Source organism: Mus caroli, unplaced genomic scaffold (genome assembly GCF_978045245.1).
Source record: "Mus caroli unplaced genomic scaffold, Mus_caroli_1 scaffold_5, whole genome shotgun sequence".
In the NCBI taxonomy this organism is placed as follows: Eukaryota; Metazoa; Chordata; class Mammalia; order Rodentia; family Muridae; genus Mus; species Mus caroli.
In genome coordinates, this window is record NW_028227260.1 from 122,385,256 (window position 1) to 122,397,828 (window position 12,573).

The 12,573-nt window shown below is 37.6% G+C and overlaps 1 protein-coding gene and 1 non-coding gene across 3 annotated transcripts in view; both read right to left on the reverse strand.

The window, feature by feature from the left end:
• Positions 1-12,573, reverse strand: part of Tenm1 (teneurin transmembrane protein 1) — an 889,421-nt gene that overhangs the window by 130,881 nt on the left and 745,967 nt on the right. The window lies entirely within an intron of this gene.
• Positions 12,244-12,373, reverse strand: LOC115030189 (small nucleolar RNA SNORA17). The gene has a single exon (XR_003835810.1). It is a non-coding gene; the product is annotated as a small nucleolar RNA SNORA17 (small nucleolar RNA).

Sequence of the window (12,573 nt, forward strand, 5' to 3'; positions counted from 1 at the left end):
TAAAGAGACATGTATTAAATAATTCTTTTCATTCCCCATTTAGCATTAATGCTGTATGATTCAAATTTTCACTCCTTTTGCATAGTACTTGGAAAGTTCAACTTTAGGATCAAAGTAACAAGCCAAATATTACAATGCATCCCATGTTGGAAAAATCAGGTGGTTAGAGAATGTTGAATACAGTGACATGGTTTCTGCTTCTCTTGTCAATGTTTAAAAGTCTTGATTAATAAATAATCACAACAACAATAATTGCAAGTTTCTTTAAAGCCATCATCTCGTTCCCCACAGTATGCCTGGCAATTATGGGATCTGCCTTCTGTACAATGTAAGTCTGGTAAGCTCCCCTAGAATCCCTTCTCCGGAAGGTGATTGTGCAGTTTTGCAAATAAGCAGTGTACCTTGGTGACCTCTGATGATGGTGTGGAGCCTGCTTTTCTCCTCTCAGTAACAGTTAAAGACCATCCTAACTCGGCAGCAGGAAACACTTACATAAAGCATCAATTAAACAGTTCTCAATGCAATGGTAATGAGACATGCAGACTCTTTTTACCTCCTCCTATCTGGTCTCTGAATTGCTCTCTAGTCCACAACAAAAAAGTGCATTGGCTGCAAACCCCACAATTATATTACTTTTTTTTCCCTCCCCAGTCACAGCAAATAGCAACAAGGCAGCCACTTAATAAGTTCCTTCTAATTTTTATTAGATTTACTTTCTCCCGAGAAAGCTCTATGAGCTAATAAAGTTATAATTTATACTTAAGACTTATCCAAAATTCCAACTGACTTTAATGAGAATGGCTGTGTGTTGGTGTATTTTTGTGTGCAACTCCTTGCTCATAGTAACAAGGCAAGGTTTCTTTCTGACAGCAGCCTACTTTAGCATAATCCTGGAACTTAGAATTGGCTTCTGAGAAGGAAAAGTTTCACTCTATGATGCTGAACTGCTCTCAAAAAGCAATAAATACAAATATGCAGCAGCAGCCCAATCTTCAGCTTCTCATGGAAGCATACTGCTGTGCACTAAAGCCCCAGTCTTTTGTATAATTAAATATAGGGAAAGGGGATTTATATCAGATCTAGTGCTAAAAATGCTAAGCTTTGACACAACATTCTGCTCAAGACCATGACAGTTGCCATGCTAAGTAAACAGAGTGGACCATGACCAGTTTCTGGCCTGTTCCCTACAGTATTTGATCATTAACACAGTGCTGTATAAGTCACAGATACAGCCTCTGGCACTCTGAAGTGAGACTAGCAAAGCTAGTATAATAAGAAAGAAAACAATAATTCTACAGTATTTCAGAAGGACTGTAGAAATGGTTTAGACACAGGGGTTGGCACAGGGCCTCATGTTGGTGTGAAGATACTAAAAAGGCAGTTGAAAAAATCAATATGGAAGAATACTTTCTTTGAGCCATGTAATGCTCTCCTTTGTGACACCCTTAATTCCACCTAGAGTTCTGTCTTTCTGTATTCTTTGCCTCACATTCATGCAGAGACAATAAGCAAATATTTGCTAAGCACGGGTCACTGGTTGTCATGATACACATTATTGCAGAGGGCTATGTCTTTTAGTCACAGGGGCACATGTCTGACTTCATTGTTAGTCTTCTTGAAAATGTTACACTGGCTTATAAAGAAGATTGAATAAGAAAGACTAGCTTGTTCTCTCTGAGGCATTAAAAATGTACGAAAACCAAAACCTTCTTAATGTTCAGTCTATATGGGCATCATCACTTTTTTTTTTGTATCACATGTGGACTATAAGAAGGCCAAAAGCAGGGACTGGGGACATGGCTCAGTGGTTAAGAGTACTGGCTTTTCTTCTAGAGGACCAAGGTTCTATTCTCAGCACCCACATAGTAGATCACAATGGTTTGTAATTCCAGTACCAGTGGATCTGACACCCTTGCACACACATACAGGCAGGCAAAACACCAATGCACATGAAATACAAATAAGTGAAAATAAATAAAAGAAGACTAAGGGGCCATACTATCACTGCCATCCAGTGTAAGGACTGTACCATTCATCTATAGTGGCAAAAATAAGGGATTGACAGTAAGCAGCCAAGGTAAAGATACAGTGCAACGAAGGTGATATGTGAAATAGGACAAGATTAAGCAGATGGTTTTCACTAGCTTCAGGCAGAGGCTTCAGAATTCATAATGCTTGCATTTATGAAAGTAATATATAATTAAAAGTAGTCTGGTAGTCACTGGAAAAAAATTATATGTTACCTTCATGAACTCAAAATACATCTAGAAATAATTTGAAAACATTTAAAAATAACTAAGAAACTGAAAGCAGTTTTCTTCAAGAGAAGTCATTTAATTGAACAATAAATGTTTCATTAAAGCTATGATAAAGCAAAATCAGAAAATGACACAGAATACCCACAGAACCAAAGAAAGGCCATAACAACTGACTAAAACTATGTTGCTAAAGTGTTATCTACTATAAGTAAGTACGTGCTCTCAGAGTTGTATTTTTTCCTATTCTCTAGTAATTTATTATAGCACTTGATTTGACACACTCTTAGCCTAAAATGCTTTGTTTATATATAATTTCTAATTTATTAAGACTGTCTCTATCAGGTAATGAGTTTATATTGAGTGCTTTTTCAGGATTTGCAAAATTAGTCATAGTGTTTTCTTTTGTTTTAAATTAAATTTAATTCTTTTACTTATTCGCTTTACCTCCACTTCACTGCCTTCCTCCCAGTCACCCCCTCCCACAATCCTTAACCCATCCCCCTCCTCTTCTCCTCTGAGAGGGTGGGGCCCCCTGGGTATTTTTCTACCCTGGCATATCAAGTCTCGTGAGCCTAGGTGCTTCCTCTCCTACTGACGTCAGACAAAGCAGTCCAAGTAGAAGAACATATTCCACATACAGGCAAAAGTTTTCAGGATAGCTCCCTTTCCAGTTGTTCTGGACCAACATGAAGACCAAGCTGCACATCTGCTACATATGTGTGGGGAGGCCTAGGTCCAGCCCGTGTATGTTCTTTGGTTGGTGGTTCAGGCTCTGAGAGCCCCAAGGGTCCAGGTTAGATGACTCTGTTGGTCTTCCTGTGGAGTTCCTATTCTTCCAGTAATCCTTCTGTCTATTCTTCCATAAGAGTCCCCAAGCTCCATCCACTGTTTGGCTGTGGGTGTTTGTAACTCTCTGTGTCAGCTGCTAGGTGGAGCCTACTTTAATCTTCTAAGATAGTGAGTTAAAACAATAGATTCCCCAATGTTGAGCCATCACTGTGGTCCTAAATTAAATTCAACCTGATAATGATACATTATTCTTTTAGCCACTCAGTGGATTTGACTTGGACGGTATTAATATTTTAGGATATACACCGTATCCATTCACAAAATGGGTTATGCAAGATGATAATGTTAGGACATATGCAATTGGAAGGATAGAAGAAGTATAAAAGGCATCTAAGAGCTATTCAACTGTTTCATAATAGGTCTTGTATACTGAAACCCAGTGTTGTAACATTGTTTCCCAGATGCCTTGTACAAGTCTAATTGCATAAAGACCAGAGAGATGTTCTGGGATCATATACATATTTGGGAGTTCTTTTGTGTGCCTGTGTCTGCCTTTTACTGTGGAGCCACATCACTCCGCTACATAGGCAAGACTAAGGGGTCACTTCTCACTTTATTCATTTGTTTGTTCAATCATTCAACAAATGTGCAATATTTATTGAGTACCTCCTGTTGACAGGCACTGTATGGGACACTGGGGATATGGGAATGAATAAAACAGAATAAAACAGAATTCCTCCTGGCACAGCTTATATATTCTAGTGAAAGAAAAAATATGAAAGAAAAATAAATAGCACACACAAACTTACATATGCTTTGGTAAGTGTTACAACAAGAAAATCTGTATTATTAGGAGTGAACCATTAGGAATGATTCTAATGAGGGAATTTATGTTGGATGGAGGAGACAAAGAGAGGATATTTACCTAGTAATTATACTACTACTCTCTCACTTTTGGGGAACATGTTCTAAGACCTCTTACAGCATCTGTGGATAGCCTGAATCTGTGGACAGTTGCAAACCTTTATGCTGGTATTTTTATCTCTGTGCCCTGCAGCATTGTCACACACATAATCAGAGTTAATCCATCCTTCCATGTTTCATGCTGTGGTGTCTGTTTCACACCACTGTTCTTGTGCTTTGGAGTCATTAAGTAAATTAGGCATTAATTGAACACAAATGCTCCAATAGCATGGCAGTTGATTTGATAACAGACTCTTCTATGTGACACTAATAGCCCATTAGTATCTATAGTATGGATATGCTGGACACGAAGATGATTCTTTTCTTGTTTTTCAAAATTATGGTTAGGTATGCATAGAGTTTGTGTGTATGTATGTGCCATACTGAAGACATTGGAGGTCAGAGGACAACTTTGTGGTGTCAGCTCTCTCCATTTACCTGTGCCTTGATCCATCTAAGGATGGAACTCAGGGAAGGTCACCAGGCTTGCATGTAAAGCAGGTTACTAGCTGAGCCATCGCACTAGCCTGAAATTATTCTTGTCTCGGCAAGATGAAATGGGGAGAGATATCATTATGCTGCTCAGAATGGCATGCAGTCTAAAACTGCATGGAGTATTTATTTCTAGAAATTTTCATTTAATATTTTCAGACTTCAGTTCACTGGGTAACTGAAACCAAGAAAAGTGAAAGCCCAGATGAGAGCGGAGGGACTACTCTAGAGAATTCCCTTGGCTAACAATGGTCTTGTGTTTGCACGTTGAAAATATTTGGAGTAAAAAAGGCAGTTAACACACTTAACCTTCTGTACATCAGAGTTTAGCAACATTGTATAGTATCAGTTATTTACTCTTTTAATTGAGTGATTAAAAGCAACACCAGAGAATGTGGGACTATATATCACTAGCCAGAAGATCACAATTCAAAGTATGGCTCTTACTGAATGCACATTGTTTTGATGCCACTGTACCGACATGAAATTATAAGTTGACCTCTTATGAATTGTGTGCCATAGGAAAAAAACATTTTAGGTAAAAGAATAGCATGCGCTGAATACTTTGATACTTGGCACTTTTATAAAATTTAAAGGAGCTCGGTTTGGCCGGAGTCACTTTCTCTCCAGTGCATCAAAAATGAAGAGTGACCAGTCATTCCCAACCTCACCTAATAAAAGGTAAAACTAAAGATTGTTATCCTTTCACATTGTTTAGACAGTTTTGTTTGGGTAGGCCTTTTTTTGAAGAGGGAGACTCATCTTGGAAATGGGCTTTTAAAACCATGCTTTATTAAAAGGGATGTAATATTGTAAAGAAAATAAATATCCTTTTACTGCCAAAGGCATCTAGTTTCGAAGGATAAATTATTTTCTCACCACATCTTGAAGGTCTGTAGTATCTTGACATGAGTTTATAGAAGGGAGTGGAAGGCAATAATAGTTACAAACGCTGACTTGACTGATTTGTTTGTTGTATTCTTTGATAAATCATGAAATTTTTGTCTCTAGACCCTGTCTTACAAATGGCTCTCCAACTTTCATTTCTGAATGCCACAATAAAGAGTTTGTTGATTGTGAGTCACCATATATAAAGTAACATACACACAGTGAAATAAAATGTCCCTATGCACTATTTATTCTCTTCTAGCATCATATTTTGATACTTTCTATTTTATTCTGATAACTTTTGTTCTAGTACAATCCATTAAATTGTATTCTATTATTCCAAAAATGCTGCTTGACTCATGAAATGAGGTTTACAATCTACCCATGAGTTTGTTCAGACTGAAAAGGACAATAATACTCAGTTCTTACTTTAGAAAGACTCTATCTCATATTAGAGTGCACAGGATTTATACTCTGCACTAAACATCTTATATTTAAGTGTGAAAACCTGACTAGCACCTGAGAAGCATTCTGAGAAACATAATGCTTGGTTTTGCAGTCACTCACGTAACATTTATTAGTAGTGATTTTTCTATTTTTCTTTTCATGCTTTGCTTTGAGGTTGCAAGCATGTAATTGTTCCTTAAAAAACTTACACCCTAGGCACTGTGCCTATAAAGTTGATGGTCTAACACGGTTCTGTTCTCAGTTAACAATTATGAATTCATGAGTGGAAAGAAATGAAAGATTATTATCTCTGCTAGCTTTCCTGACAGGAAGTCACTGGGGCATAGAAATTGGGTGCTTGTTAAGGTGGGTCAAGAATGACAGCAGAAAAAGACATGCAGCGTCCATTTGAGTTGGAATTCCTGCTCAGCACAGGCTTTTAGGCTCTTTCTGAACCTCAGACTCTTCCTCTGGATATTGGAGATCTTATTAATTGTGCTATGCCTACCAAGCAGGAATGCTATATGGATTAAAATGAAATAATGTATATGAAAGTACCTTGCAAATTGTAAAGCACTCCTTATTTATTATTAAAATATTCAGTGTGTCCTGTTCTCATGGATGCCCAGCTAGTTTAGGTTTTACTGAAGGAAAATTTATGAACACTAAAGCATCATTCTCAGGAGTGTTTTGTGTGCACAAAGCAGCTATAGCTTAGTACCTATTACTATTAATGTTCCCCTGTTTCTCTCTAACACAATTTAGACAGACTCCTATGCATTGTGAACCTTCAGGAAGTCTAGTTCTCACAGAAACACCACTCTTTCTTGCCAAACTACTGTACTAAATAATTATGCAATCATTGTTGCCAATAACCTTGAAGAAAAATAGGATTGTTTATGGCAGGACTACTAAAGGCGGATGGCTGATTTTCTGAACTTCCAGGACTCTAAACTGCAGCAATTTAATTTAATTAAAATGAAGACCAGGCAGAATGCATTATTATACATTGATAATATATGCAGACACAGGCGGACATAGGGAATTATTTTGACAAAATTCACATAATAGATGCAGATCAGAGGCCCTGAACAAGCTAGTTTGTCAAATTTAATATGCCATCTCTAGAATTTTAACAGCACTATGAACCTAACAGTAGTGATTTTTATATTGTTGTTTAAGCCATAGAGTTGGGAAAGAAATGAAATTAAAATACAATGATTTCTAGACAGTATACTTGCTTTAGAACCAGGGAATGAAGCACTATGGCCAAACCCTTTCAAATGATCATGGGCAGTTTTCAGCAAGGCAGTCTTGTCTATGAATCAGACCAAAACATCTTTAAGCTGGATGAACTAGTGATTGCTGCTTTTGTAGTGAAGATTAGGGTGAGTTTTACTCTCCTTCCACTTGATCAATAGTGTGCTTGGATTAATCAATCTTATTAGTTTTCACCAATACTTTTGTTTTGTTTTGTTTTTTAGTAAGGAGTTCATATAACCCCTATTGGTAATTTTTTCACTCATATTATCCCACTTGCCAAGGTCTGCTTCCTTGCAGTAAATGATGGGATAGCCTAGGATGTTAAACACTCCCCTTTCCATTTTGGTTGTCTTTCAACACTTTATTCTTCTTTTGTGACATTCTGGTCCTTAGATACAATACCTATTCCCCAAAGCTGAGCTACGTGTGAAGCAAGATTTCCACATTTCAAACTATGTGACATTTCAACTTAGATATTCTCCACCACTTCAAATTCAGCTTATTTAAATTTGGACTCCTCTTAGTCCATCATTTTGAAATAGCTGGGCCAGAGATTGACAGTTAATTGGTATGAGAAGGAACAAGAGTTAAGTCCTTCTTGGCCATAGTCTTAATCAATCTCCTTGCTATAAGTAGAACATTATGAACAATGGCTAAGGCTTACTTCAGTTTCCTATTGCTACTGCAAAAACTGTCACACGCTGAAAGGATTCAAAGAAAATAAATTTGTCCTTTTAAAGTTGAAGTAGTCATGAGTCTCAAATGGGTTTCAATGAACAAAATCCAAGGTGTTAGCAGAACTAAGCTAACATCCACTGACTTTAAGGGTAGATCCCATATTTGTCATCCTCAGCTTCTAGTGACCACTCATATTTCTTGCTTTATGGTTCTCATACTGCCTCTTCAAGACCAGTACTACATATCTGTCTCTCTGTGTCATTGTCACACAGTTATATTTTCCTGTAACTCTGATCTCTCCATCTGACTCCCTCTTTCATTTTCAAGGCCTTTCTGTTAATGTAGGCCTAGACAAAGTAGGACAATCTTTAATCATATATTTAAATCTAATCATCAAATTGAAGTTTGTTTTTAATCTTAATTCTCTTTTGGCATGCAACATAACATTCGCAGATGTAACAGGTGAATATTTTATAGTAAGTTAGTTATTTTATGTTTTGTCAAATATCTATATTAAGATTTCTAAATTTAAAAGCAATCTAAGCAACGCCTTATATAACATTGCTGTTACTACCTGATTAAAAACTATTTTTACACATATTGGTATACTAATTATAAAATTTTGCCATGTTCATAAGTAAATGTTTGTTCAGAGCATATTATAGTTGTGAACATTTCACCCCAGTGATTACATGTTTAATACCTATGTCTCCATACATTTGTTGCTTGAAAATTTCTTTGTTCTTTTTCAGGGGTTCACCATCTTTCTTTATAACTTCATTATGCCACTTCTTCAAATGCTTTTTACCATTATTAGAAAATTATGCTATTCTCCATGATGGGAAGAGAATTAATCTATCCCAGGTATGTACCTCCTTATTGGTTGTCCAATGCAGAGTGGTCAGTCCTGACACCATATACATGCAAATGAGAAAAATTGTATTTATTTGTACATATGTATATATACATATATGCATGTGTATTTATTGTTTGATTACACAGAAATGATTAAAGAAAATGAGGCCATGAACATGAGAGTTGGGGGCAGGGGAGGGGTTTGAGAGAAGGTAGCTGGGAGAGACTAGATGGAGAAAAGAGAGAAGGAAAAGTAATCTAATTATATTTTAATTAAAACATTAAATTTATTGTAAGGAAAAGAAAACATGAATATCTGGCTAGTATAAGTCATGAATCTATTTAAGTTATATATATATATATATATATATATATATATATATATATAAACATGTGTTATAGATTATATCTATAAATATAACACAAATTAAGGTTTTCCTTCAATAAAGAAACATGGTTTTCTTTACCTATTTACTAACCTTTTCCTAAACCAAATACTTTTAAAATGTGTTAAAATGTGGTGAACACTAAAAATAAACAATCACCTGTTTCCTTTTTCAAGCTAAAATAGGGAGACAGAGATAAAATATAAGTAGTAAATAATGTCTCTTTAGCCACCAGTCCCTTAAATCATGGCTAACTGGAGCATTCCCTACAAGGGAAATAATCTATATTTCAGCATAGGTACTATTTGTGCAATTATTTTGACCTTTTATTTGGGAACATTGCCAATTTTTTCCCCTACTCTAAAATTTACTCTTAAATGTATAAAGAATCTTTGTTTTACTTTACACTTCGGATATTTCTAAGGGTTTTCATGATGTTTTGCTTTAATTATTATCACTAGCCTTACCAAAAACAACAACAACAACAAAAAAACCCAAAACAAAAAAACAACTGTTTTTAACATTCTTTTTCTTTAAAAATTTTTGAGATTATATTGAAACCATTTCTCCTTTCCTTTTCCTCTTTTTAAAGCCTTCCATATGGCATTTTAATTAGTTATTTTACAGTCATAATGGCACACATGGGTGAACATTTAAAAGAAGTCAATATCAGAGTCTGCACATTAATTTTTGCTTATATATTTGGTTTATATGATTCCATAATTATAGATAAATATATCAGTGGTTCCATCATTGAGGATTATTAACTAGAACACAGAGGAAGAGTTTAGATATTCAGTTATTGATATATGTATGAAGAAGAAATGCAATTCATGTATAAAATGAAGTAGATAAAATGATACAGATGCTAGAGCAATACTTCTGCAGTGAAATGCTTACTATGTACACTTGAGGACCTGAGTTCAATCCTCTAACCCTACATAAAAAGCCTGGTGCTGTGTATTAGTTAGAGTTTTACTGCTGTGAACAGACACCATGACCAAGGCATGTCTTATAAAGGACAACATTTAATTGGGGCTGGCTTACAGGTTCAGTGGTTCATTCCATCATCATCATCAAGGTGGGAGCAGGGCAGCATTCAGGCAGGCATGGTGCAGGCAGAGCTGAAAGTTCTACATCTTCATCTGAAGGCTGCTAGTGGAAGTCTGACTTCCAGGTAGCTAGCTAGGGTGAGGGTCTTCAGCCCACGCCCACAGTGACACACCTACTCCAACAGGATAGCACCACTCCCTAGGCCAAGCACATACAAACCACCACATGCTATTTCCCTGGGGCTTCCTAGTCAGCCAGAGTAGCTAGATCACTGAGTCCTATGTTGTTATGACAGATATTATCTCAAAAAAAAGGTAGGCAGGGAATGATTAAAAAAGACACTTCACATTAACCTCTGGCCTCCATATGCATTTGTGCACATGTATACCAGCACACACACATACACATACAAACAAGCTGTACAGTCACTGAAAAAATAGTTTGGGGTTTCTAAATAATTTAAACATGGTATTACCATACTGTCCATAAATATAGGTATATATGCAAAATAATTGAAATCAAGTATTCAAATAAAGACATGTACAAATATTTATAGGAATACCACTCAAACAGACAGAAAGTAAAAACAGTGCTAATGTCTTTGAGTTGATAAAGGGACAAACTTATTTTATATATGTGTGTGTGTGTGTGTGTGTGTGTGTGTGTGTGTGTGTGTGTGTGTATTAGAATATTTTTCAGTCACAAAGTGGAAGTATAGCTTTATGTATTGAACAATTGCAATGTTACGCCAAGTGAAAGAAGCCGAGCTCAAAAGGCCACTTACTATATGGTGCCACTGCTTTGAAATATACAAATTAAGGAAATCTAGGAAGATAGAAAGGAGATTAATGGATTCCAGGAGCAGAAGAGAGAGGTGCGAAGAGTAACTGCTACTATGTGTGAAGTGCCTTTGTGCGCTAATGACAAAAGTGATCTGGAGTTAGATATTGGGGATGGTTGCATACTATTTTGAATTGTGCTAATAGCTTACTATAATTGTAAGGTTTTTTTGAAAAAAAACTTTTTATTGTTTTTTGGTGAATTTCCTATCATGTACCCCAATCTCACTCATCTCTCTCTCCCCTTGTACCTGGCCCCTAACCTTGCAACCTCCCCCTCAACAACTACAACAAAATCTAATTGTGAAAACTGTATTGTATCACAGTGTGTCCCACAGTATATTCTTTTGTCCACACTTCTTTGCTTGCCAATGTTCCTTGCAATGACTTGTTGCTCTGGTTTCTGCTATACTATTTATACTGGAACCTCACTGGGCTGGAATTTCTCTTGGATTCTGTATGTTTGTGTATCTGTAGGACTGGATCCTTCCTGTACTCCAGCAGTTCATCGGTGGAATAGATTTGGGGTAGGCCGATCCAAAGCCCTGGAACTGGACCTGCGATGTCTCTGAGCTGGTCAGCCTAGCAGCTCTTTAGCTCTCACACCCTGGGGCAGGCTCACCAGCAATGCCTGCAACCAGGGCCAGCTCTACCCTGCTGCTCAGGCAAGGTACAGGGCCCACTCTCCAAAGTGTTGCAGCTGGTCAGGTATAGTTTTCCCACTCTCAGGAACCTGGGACCAGCTCTCTCACCTGCCATAGATGCGGAGGAATGAGGGAGGGGAACAGGGTATCTTTCTCACTGCTCCACTTCCCTTCAGATGAGAGGCAGATCTCGGTTTCCCACATTTACGCCCTCGGGGCCAGTTCACCTGGAAGCCTCATATTCAGGGTCAGCACTACTGTGCTGCCCAGGCAAGGTGCAGGGATGGCTCTCCCATGCTTACACTCTTGAAGCCAGCTCACATACACTCTTTTGGTTCAGGGTCAGCTCTATTGTGCTGGGCAGGTGAGGTGCAGGGCCTGCTCTCCCAAGTGCTGTAGCAGATGAGGAGCAGGGACAGCTCTCCTGCTCTCATGACCCTATTGGGGCCAGTTCTCCCACTCACTGCCAGTGGTGAGGTAAAAGGGAGGGAAAGGATCCCCCGCCTTGCTGATGCCACCTTACAACAAACAAGAGGCAGGGTCAGCTCTCCCACAACCAGGGTCAGTTCTACTCTCTACCTCCTTATAATCCAGGCAGGGCTCTTCTAGTCTCTTACTTGCTCTCCTTCCTGAGAACCCATCTGGGCCTGCTTGGTGCTAGACTGGTGGTATTCTCAGGTTTTTAGGGAATGTTAGGCTGCTAATCATTCAGAAGTTCATAGAGAAGAACAGAGTATAGACATAGCCTCTCTCTTCTTTGCCACCCAATAATGTGCATGTGACATAGTAGCTACACTGGCAAAGCCTCTAGGGGCAGGAAATTATATGTATCCACTCAAATTTGGGCTAGAATCCATGACCCTGAGATTGAGTCTTATGCTCTATTGACTGAACTATCTGAGCACTCCCTGTAGGCAAGGTTTTATGGTATGTAAATTATGTCCCAACAAAGCTGTTATTTTTAAAATCAGGTCCAGCTTTATGCACATAAATCTTGTGAAGAAATAATAGAAATTAT